The sequence below is a fragment of the Lactuca serriola genome, chromosome 4, assembly GCF_051521515.1.
Source record: "Lactuca serriola cultivar US96UC23 chromosome 4, Lser_US96UC23_V15, whole genome shotgun sequence".
NCBI classification, from domain to species: domain Eukaryota; kingdom Viridiplantae; phylum Streptophyta; class Magnoliopsida; order Asterales; family Asteraceae; genus Lactuca; species Lactuca serriola.
Window position 1 is genome coordinate 278,791,128 of NC_136411.1, and position 11,304 is coordinate 278,802,431.

The window sequence follows — 11,304 nt, forward strand, 5'->3', positions numbered from 1 at the left end:
TACTATATAATACAAGAAAACACACTAATCCAGAAAGTGACACACTATCCCTCTATATGGCACTCTACTGCGCGAATACCATGTAACCAGAGCTTCCCGGAAGGAAAGCAACACTACATGTATAGATCTATACAGGACGGACGCTATTACATCCCGACTGTTAACTACAGTCCGAGCCGACTAGGCCCAGGTGTGATAAAACATCGCTACACTACGTATGACTGGGAAGGTCATCGGACTCTCTATTATCACTCAGTTTGGTTACATGAGAAATCATATCCTTATCCAAATTAACACACTAAGAATTAAAGGTTAAGCTAATTTCCCGAAGTAAATAAATATATCTTACAAATTGAAGTTTGCAACCCTACTACAACCGGCCAACAATATCCTTCCTCATCTACTTTACTTGAATGAAATCTATTACCTTATTTTTATAACTAAAAGTTTCAATGGGAATACTTTTACACACTCAAAGGATCAAACTTACAAATGCTCAAATCTAGAAAATATAGGATTTTCTAGGGATTTTTACTATTCTCAAACACTAAGTACAACTTTTATATCACATGATTGTAAACACTTTTATACAAGCAAATACACTAAATTCTTATGAACTCACCAGCTTTATGCTGATACTCGTTTTCAAAATAACTTGTATTCTCAGGTCAAAAATAGACAGGTACTGGTGCAGCTTTTGAGAAGATGGAGCATATACAAGACCATCTTTTATTTTTGTTTATACTTTTGGTGTCTATCAAACTATACAAAACACGCTTGTATTTACAATTACTATATTAATGCAATGGTTGTTGTCGCTTGTTTTTACTATTATGCAATTGTTATGATACTATACATGACGTCCTCCACCCCAGAACGTATTCCATCGTTCTCGGTTTTGGGGTGTGACAGTAACTTAGAAAGCTATGCATGCATGCACTAATGCACTATATATAAATGCTAACCCTAATAAGAAACCACGGTTGGATAGGCCCAAACTGGGTATTCAAAATAAACAATAGTATAAGGCCCAATGACGCAACATTCTTAAACCCAATAGCCGTGAATTTAGCTGTGGGGATTTGCTGTCTCTGGACTTTCTTATGGTTTTCCCTATTCCCAATAGTTCATACTTCGTGTGCTATCACTGATCTCCACCACTTCCTGATGGAAGATTCGACTCCTCGGATGAGTCTTTCTAGGAATCACTTTTTTGAATCCTCTCTAGTTCCTCCTTGACTCCTCTATTGGTGGTTGTAGTGGAGTGGCTATATCTATCTAGGCTGTTCGCGCAGGAATGGGAATGTCTAGAGAATCTTATGAGATTAAGTAAAACCTTTCTTCTGAAGTTACTAATGATCCAAACTGGGTCCTCCTATAATTGAGCAGTGTAGGCAAGTTGTATATAACCAAGATCAAATAGACCTTCGAATAGGTGATCCTACTCTAAAACCACAACAGAACAAGGAACAAGTAGTAGAGCGAAGATCACAAATTCTAAGTCTATAAGATCCCAATTATATATAACCCTGGAAGCATGCACTTCACAACTATAGACCTGCCAGTAAGGGTCTTTTAGTTTTCATATACGTTTTTTATAGTGCCTAAAATACTCCTATAGTATTTTTATCTTTATGTTTTGTTCTAGAGATCCTTTGTATATAGAGTTAGGTAAGTTTTAGACTCGTTGCAACACAACTATCACTCCCAAACACATGTTGGTCGTATCTCAAATAAATATAGTTGATTAGGTTATATTTATTCCAGATATGATTACATAACTACCAAGGTTTGACTGTAGTGTCCAACATCTTAAAACTTTTGTTTTTATTCTCCTTGTGATACTTGTTCTTATTATATATGTTTGTTCGTATACTTCTCGTAAAATACTTATATTTTAAAAGCATACTTTTAGTCAGAGCACTTCGCCCCCATTGTATTTGTAGTTGTATATCTTTTACTGGTTGATATACTGAGTTCACTATAAACAATGCTCTGATACCAATCTGTCACACCCCAAACCGGAACGACGGAAACGTTTGGGGGGCGGAGGATGTCATGTATAGTATCACAACAATTGAATAATAGTAATCGAAGGAACAACAACCATTGTATCAATAGAATAAAGTTTACATTGTTTTCGAAACACATAAACTGACTCTAAAAGTAAATAACAAATAAAGACTCGAAGCTACTATGCTCCATCTTCTTGAACCCTGTGCGTGTACCTGTCTACTAGTGTCCTGAGAATACTAGGTTTTGAAAGAGTATCAGCATTTAAGCTGGTGAGTTCATAAGCGTTTTGTTTTAGAAAACAGGTTCTACGCTCTTGAAAAGTACGTCGTGTTTCTCCAGAAAACCTTATAATTTCTGATGTAATAAATGTTAAGTAAGAGATTTGTACCAGTTTCCTTCTACGAGTTCCTAGTGCATACAAATTATATACAATCCAAATTGAACAAACAATCGATTGTGTGGTTCTGCCTCAAGCCCACAACCAAACAAGGAACAGGAAATGAGGCGGAGGCCACACCTTCCACTAGTTGTTGGATCCTCATGTACATAACCCTGAAGTATTCACTAGATACTTACAGAATTGACGGTATTTGTCCCTTGAAATCTGTTGTAAGTGTTCCTCAAGAAAATCCAATATTTTCTTAGTAAAAGTACGATAATACCAATTTCCTCTATAACCTCTTAGCTCACACTAGCTACGTATAAACTAATATCGGATAGACAGTTAATTGTGTGGATCTGCCCTAAACGCACGAACAAACAGGGAACAAGGAATGAGGCAGAAACCACACATTCCACGGTCTATCGGATATTCTCCATATGTAACTCGGATGCATAAACTAAGGGATTATAGATTTATTAATGAATATTCGTTAGTTAAATGATAACTAATTGTTTGTAAAGTACTGATGTTTATCTTGGAAAATCCTATATTTTCCCTAAGTGTGAGTTGTTGTCTTAACTGTTCCAAAATTTAAAAGTACAAGTATCTACCATACTTATGTTGTTAAAGCATTGTTCTGGATGAAAACCATGGCTATTACCTGTAAAATATAGTAGTTTTATTACATAAAATAAAAATAGTTGGAATGTATTGCTCTGTATACTGAAAGCGTTGATAATATCCTCCTGTGATCACTTAGTACACACAAGTTATAGAAATCTAGATCAAACAGACAGTCGATTGGGTGATTCTGCCCTAAGCCCACAACCAAACAAGGAATAGGGAATGAGGCGGAAGTCACACATCCCACTACATGTCGGATGTTAATTTCATATCACCCTGATGTATATACTAAGCAATCCCCTAATTATTAACCCTGATGATTGTTTGTTAAGTATTTTATTACGTGAACGAGTCGTTTTTTCCCCTATGAGTTCTTATAACCATGCTAATAGACGATAAGATACTACGATGTACTTCGGACATCGTAAACTGAAATGACCTTTGTCACCCTCTGTTGACTGTAGCTAATATTCAGGGTGTGGGATTGTTAGTCTCGTATAGATCTATACACAAACTCATGCTCTCCCTCCAGGAGACTCTGGTTCCTAAGGCATAGACTTCTCAGAATTCGTGTCTCACAATGTAGTTCTCTCAACGAATTCACGAATAATGCTATGAAAACCCCTTTTATTATTATCGCATATTCTTGTAAAAATAGTAACTTTGTTCATAGTTCATATTGTTGGATTAATGTGTAAGTCCATAACTATAATTGGTAAGACTTGACCCGACCCGACATGGTCCATTTGGGTTGCATGGTATCATGCATTTGGACATACTATAATGAGAGAAATAACACTTAAGGTTGGTTAATATATTATAAGTTCTAATATATTAATAAGGTTATTTAATTAGTATTGATCAAGAATTAATTTGGAATTAATTAAGTGATCAAAAGATAACTACTTAAATATATGGGTTGATTGTGTGAACGAGTTGTTTTTTCCCCTGTGAGTTCTTATAACCATGCTAATAGACGATAAGACACTACGATGTACTTCAGACATCATAAACTGAAATGACCTTTGTCACCCTCAGTTGACTGTAGCTAATATTAAGGGTGTGGGATTGTTAGTCCCGTATAGATCTATGTACAAACTCACGCTCTCCCTCCAGGAGACTCTGGTTCCTAAGGAATAGACTTCTCAGAAGTCGTGTCTCACAATGTAGTTCTCTCAACAAATTTACTAATAATGCTATGAAAACCCCTTTTATTATTATCACATATTCTTGTAAAAACAGCACCATTGTTCATAGTTCATATTGTTGGATTAATGTCTAAGTCCATAACTATAATTGGTAAGACTTGACCCGACCCGGCATGGTCCTTTTGGGTTGCATGGCATCATGCATTTGGACAAACTATAATGAGAGAAATAACACTTAAGGTTGGTTAATATATTATAAATTCTAATATATTAATAAGGTTATTTAATTAGTATTGATCAAGAATTAATTTGGAATTAATTAAGTGATCAAAAGGAGACTAATTAAATATATGGGTTGATTGTGTAAATCATTCATTCTTATATATATGTGGGCTTGTGATCCAAGATTCCTTATGTTAGACTAAGTCCATGGGGTGACCCATGGATACTCCATGGAGGTTAAAATCCATGGAGCATAAGGAATGGGAAAACTTATGAGTTACATGGTGTAACCCTAATAGCCACCATATAAAAGAATCCCTTGGCTCAAGAAATCGTGCACTAGTGTGTGAATATGAGGGCTAGACGATTTCAAGGAGTGTTCCATTTCTCTCAAGTCATTCCATGTGCATTTGGTGTTGTGTCAACCATTTGAGGTGTCACACTTGGGGCACTAGGAACTCAAGCTTCATGAAGACAAGCTACATCAAACAAAGGTATTTATTCTATCCATTTGATTACCCAAGTATCAAGTATTGTATGCTAGATAGTGTAATACCGTGGAAAGTTCATATTTGCATGTATAATAGAGAAAACATAGATCCAAGGTATTTAGGGTTGCATGTACACTTAGGAGTGTTAGAATGCTCAGAACCCAACAGTGGTATTAGAGACTAGGCTTGTTTTCTTGTTATACTTGCAAAATTGGCTGAAAAATAGAGTTTTTATGCTGTCTGCTGAGCAGACTCGCCAAGTCCACTGATGGACTCGCCGAGTCCAAGACAAAATGCATCCAAATCGCCGAGTTGGTTCGTGCAGTCGACGAGTTGGACCCCCAGACAACATATATTCGATTGTTTTGGCTGGAATTGGACTAGGAACATTATTCTAAGGTGTTTTTGGACTTATAAACTTGTTTTTGATGTGGTAATGTTCATGCTAATCCAATGTCAAAGATAACTGTCAATAGATTCATGTTTTGCATTAGTTTAAGGTTTAGACTAATTACATGAAAAAGTTTGATTTGAATTATCTTGTTCTTATGAGTTGCTTAGATTAATAGAAAGTTATGTGAAATTCTTGTTTTCAATCCAAATTAATCTAAGAGTTGATTCTAAAATGTGTTTTTTGTAACTTGTCCTCAAGTTATATGAAAAGTCACATTTAAGTTTCATAAAACTCATAAAAGTTGGCAATGGTTACAAAAATGAAGAGTCTTGTGCTCAAGTTATGGAGGTTCAAGAGTCACTTCATTAAGTAATAAAATGTGTAACCTTAATTAATTCCATAACTTACAAAATAAAGAAAAGTTACATTCTTTTATTAGTTTAAAGTCTTCCATAACTTGTCCTCAAGTTATGGAACTTGAAGAGTCTTTTAATTAAAACCACTTTAAACACACAAGTTATGGAATTAATTAGTTTTGAATGGTTTCAAAACTTTCCCTCAAGTTTTAAAAATTGAAAAAGTTTTCACTTATGAATACTTTAATTCCAAGTTAGTCCTTAGAATTTTAAATGTTAAAATTCAAACCTTATACTTTATAATATTATAAGTTAATAATATTTATATATATGTATAAGAGTAAAGTCAGTCTTACCGTTAGTAGGCCTCATTCATGAAGTTGGACTATAAGAGGGTATACAGTTACTGCCTATAAAATGGCAGTTTAATGGGTGTCCACTCTCAACCACCGCTTCCTTGACCGGTGGAGGGTCGTTAGGCGAACGGGTAGGACAAGGACTAGAATTCTCCCTTCATTAAAAGTATTAATGATAAATACTAAGTAACTAAACTCTTATTAATACCCAATTTTAGTTACTTAGGAAAATGTGAATTTGGTGCTAACCCATGAAATTACACTTTGCACTTTGCTTAAGTCGTTAGTGGAGCATGTGTGGTTAACCGGCACACTAACCTGGACTTAACAAGGTAGGCAAAGGGTAACTTAATATTTATCATAGTATCGGTGGAGCGCGTGTGGTTAGCCGACACATCGATTAAGGGGTAAATAATTAAGGGTACCAAGTATATTTGCATGGTTACTTCACACCTTGTTTTGTGATCCTCGGCATCCCAGTCACAAAACCCGAAGGGCACACTCGAGATTGAAACATGCCATTGAACAGTTCAATGAATCTTAAAAGAATCTACAAGTTTCAAAACCAATTAAAACCTAATAATACATTTCATTTATCTTGGTGGAAATTGGTGAATCGTCATTCACCTACCTTCAAATATTTTATAGCTTGGATTACGGCATCCCTCTTCCGAGTTATAAAAAAGTTTGTAGGGTCCTAGCCTTAATATTTCATATTGGGTGTTATATTAAGGACTTTTAATCAACTATCTTGAATATATCCCAAAAGATGTCTTGTTCAGACATCTATGATCCTCCCAAATCTCTTGGAACTTCACTTCCTCCACCTCCTCCAATTATTCTCCCTAACCCACACAGTTCAATGTCACTCAATCCATATTGGCAAGGCAAGGTCTAGGTGTGATCACATCTTGGAGATGAAGGCACATATTGACAAGCCGGGAGAGTTGGGTGTCAAAGTCTTGAGAAAGTTGAATGTTCAATCACTTTCTAAGTCACATAGTGAGTTCCTTTGGGACCCCTATGAAACAGACTATGACAAGACCCTTAATGATCTTATCTATTTTCTAAGATCAACTTCCTAAAACTTTATGGACATTGACAATGAAGACATTGGATATCCAGTAAAGCTCTCTTTTCCCAATGGAAAGGGATCGGCCATAGTCAACTCGGTTGACCAAATGGTAAAGAGAAAAGCTAAGTCTGTGATAGTCCTGCATACCATTACCAAAGGGTCCATATGTTTACATTGCCAAAGGAAGGGGAATTAGTTGCGAAGCTGCCAATTTTACCTAAGGATGTTAAAGTCAGTAAGTTTGACTCTACTTCAGGTAAAAAGTCCACTATCTAACTTTGCTAAGCTTCTATTATGAGATTCTTGATACATGATGTGACTGGGTCACATATTGATGTTTGTAAGAATCAAAGAAAAGTGAAGAAACTTAAAGAAAGAATATGCTGAATCTGATCGCGTAGATGAATTTCTATCGCATAGTTTGAAGATCGGATTCTTGAGCTACTTCTTAGGAGTTATGATATATTGCTTAGGAATAGATAACAACAAAGTTTTCATGATCTTTTGCATTGTAATGATAATTTTTCCGCAAAGTTTTTAAAATAAAAGGAAAAATTTGACTTTATTTATGTTAAAAATATCCTTACAATGGTAGTTGTGGAAAAATATTTGTTGCTTATATGATTCCATTAATAGCAAGAGTGGAAATATGAAATTGATTCTTTCATTTATGGTAATGTCTAAATTTACCAAATAAGGAAAGATCCTCATCACACAAGTTTCAATTGGACCGAAACTTGGAATCATGCAAGTTGTATAGCATGATGAATGAGAATTTTTCATCTTTGGAAAATTAAGACTAATTCCTTGTTCACATGTATATGTGAGTCAAGTTAAGGAATAAGGGATCGAGTACACATTCTTGTGCACTGGTCAAGTCCACCACAAAAGATCGATAAGCTTATTCGTCATAATTTACTAAGGCTCAATAAATATGGTTATACTTTCAAGCTTAAGTGTAATTCTGAGACATTGGAAAAGGTTCCAATGTATGGCAGAGCGAATAAAAAGAATCAAATTAGGCAGAAGGATAAAAGTTTCTCAAATCTGAAAAGATGGGAGAGTACTTTAGTATCATGTCATATGATCATCTTAACAATTAAGAGACCTTATCGCAATTAATCCTCTAAGTGCATTCTGATAGCTAAGAAGAGGAGCTATGAATTGTTGAAGTGGTTAAATCAAGAAGATGAGTCATATTTCATTCCAAAACAATTCTTAGAGTCATACTCCAAGATTGTAACTTGAGTGACATGTCTTAAAGATGGGTTATTAACACTAGTCAAATGTAAGAGTAAAAGTTTCCTACTCTTGTACATTTGAAATTGGTAAGTTGTGATGTTTTGGATAAAACAAAGACCAACTAAGGCCAATTGTGTAAAGTGTTTGCCTTGATAAAGAATCCAAACTATCTCTTGAATATTTGGCAGGTGACTCTTATGTGTCAATAGGATAGTGGGAGTCTTAAAGATCTTGAAAGGATAATCAAGAATAAAAACTTGTAAGTTTATCACTAGCACACGACTTGAGGTTTATAACCTATCGTGTTGACATATTCTATGCTCATTCCAGTTAAAGTTGGCTTTGCATATGAGTTCTTAGAGTTCTCAATTGGTTGCACAACAACTTGGAAGCAATGGCAGGCCCTTGAGCTACCAAATGGCAAGAAATTAAGATTGAGTTCATTCCATATGAGTTTGGATTTGTCATTATCCTTGTCTTGTGACTATGGTTTTGACAATTCACATGGATAAGAACACATACACCATTAAATCTAAGTGTCACAAGGTTTCTCTCCGATTCATGAAAATGATGGTGAGGAAACACTTTCACTAAGTAGATTTTAACTAGATAACAATTGTGATATTTTCATTCTCAAAGTCGTTATTGGAGCGTATGTGGTTAACCGGCACACTAACCTGGACTTGTGAGAAGTGAAAAAGGTCTAAACAATTGAGACTATGATTACGACATACCTTTTCATAGTTCTTAATTTGTTTAGAAACACCTATGAGCTATCTAATGAAAGGTGTATGATTTTGATAAAGTCTTATCAAAGCAATCTAGTATCAGAAATCTGAACTTTGGTAAGAAAGTTAATAAAGTATTGATTTCTAGAAGTCCAGCTGATTTCTGAGTACATGTCAAAACTAGTGGGAGCATAAGTGTTATGCTAATAATCATCATGTTAGTGGGAGCATGATAATTATGATAAGTATTGCAAGTTAGCAATGTTAATTATAGAAAACAAAAGTTTCAATTCGTGAGGCTGCGGGGGTTGACAAAGTTGTTTTGCTATAATTAAGGGAGAGGAAATTATACTTCATTTCAATTGTAAAAGCTTAGATTGAGATTTTAATCAAATTTAGTCAAGAATATATATGAATTTCATGTTGGAATGGATCAACATAAGGAAACTCTATATACGGGTTCATTATTTGCCTTCTAAAATTCGATTATGATTATGGCATCCCTTTTCATAATCTGAATTATGAGAACTTGGCAAATAGAAATGGAAATATTATAGCAAAAGACTGGTTCAGTCTTTATGTGAGACATCATGAATTGTGTCCCATATGCTTCGGATATAGGATCGATTACATGTGCTATATTCGTCCTTTCTAAATTTTTTCAAATGCCTGGGGAATTAAGAGGGGAAAAGGTCTAGAACTGGATATGACTAAAACGATTAAGCAATTGTCAAGGACAATCCAAGGTTTACCAAAGATTGGTTGCCTAAGGACATTTGGAAGTGTAGTGTTAATTGTTGGAAGGACCATATTGACATATTCTGAAAAGAGGCAACTTTTGTTCAGAAGTGATAGTCAAAAGGGGAATGTGGAAATGATCCCATAGGTGGAAGTTGTTCAATAAATCTATGTAAGATTAGGAAACTTAATGCAAGAAGGATGTTTCCAAGGAGTTGATCTCCTTTGGAATGCTCTGTAATGTTTGTTGTCAAGTCTTTGTGACTTTGTGCATAATCATTACAAGAGAATCATTGCATATAAGTTTAGGATCTAACAAATTTCGGTAAAATGGAATGAATTTGGAATTCTTGCATTTGCCATAAGAATTCGGCAGTGTGAAATTAGAATCATTGAAAGTTTGGTCAATTGGTTTATTTCACAAAGTAAGGATAATAGACAAACATAGAGTGCATACTTGATGTATGGAAAAGCTAGTGTTTAGAAAAACATAGTGTACATGCTCGGATCATGGGACAACTATTGTTTTAATGAGTTGATAGCTGAAACAGTATGCAATGAATAATGTGTAATCATATGGTGATTAATAAAAGGTTTTTTATTTATATTCATAGGTTTTGATATCATATTAGATTCAATTATTCTTGTGCTTCATTTTGCATGTTTTGACTTCTAGAATAAACTAGGTTATTCTTCCAGAATGACTAAGTTATTCAAACCATCGACAGTCGGTCATATGTTGGAAGTAGATATGAATCAAGATTGTCATGGGTTGGCTTGTAGAGGTCCAAGTTGGTGGACAAAGTTGTGCTACAACACTCATGAGTGCTCATAAGTTCTGAGTATTGGATTCAACTCGTGCTCATTGGAATCACTTCATGGATTTTATCACGAGTGATCATGAGACGATAATATCTTATATTCTTCAAACCTAGAGATATGAGTTGTTACTATGAGTTGGTTGTACATTGATTGCTCGAAAACGCATTCGGTAACTCGATGTTATAAAACGTGCCTTTGTGTATGATTCAACAAGTAGTACAACAAGCCATATGAGTCGAAGTTTATCCATTCCTTTTACTTTCGGGATAAAAGCGATATCCGTGGGCCCCTCGATGATTTAATGATGATACATGTGAGTGCTTGGCCAAGCCAGGACTGATTTGATTTGTTCAATCAGTCTGTCATCGTTAATCGAAAATCGGGAAACAACAAATGGACAGAGAGAATGATTATAATCCATGTCTCAGTCCATATGATATCTAGAATGGAGGAATATATGATCCCTTATCTAATGGAAAAGTCATTTACAAAGGTCATAGTTCATCGACAAGGTCAGAGTTCGACAGAAGCTTTTGAGAGCTACCATTGCCCGTCGGTTCTTGAAGTCATACGCAATAATAGTTTTAGACTTATCCAAGTGGGAGACTATTGGATTAATGTCTAAGTCCATAACTATAATTGGTAAGACTTGACCCGACCCGACATGGTCCATTTGTGTTGCATGGCATCATGCATTTAGACAGACTATA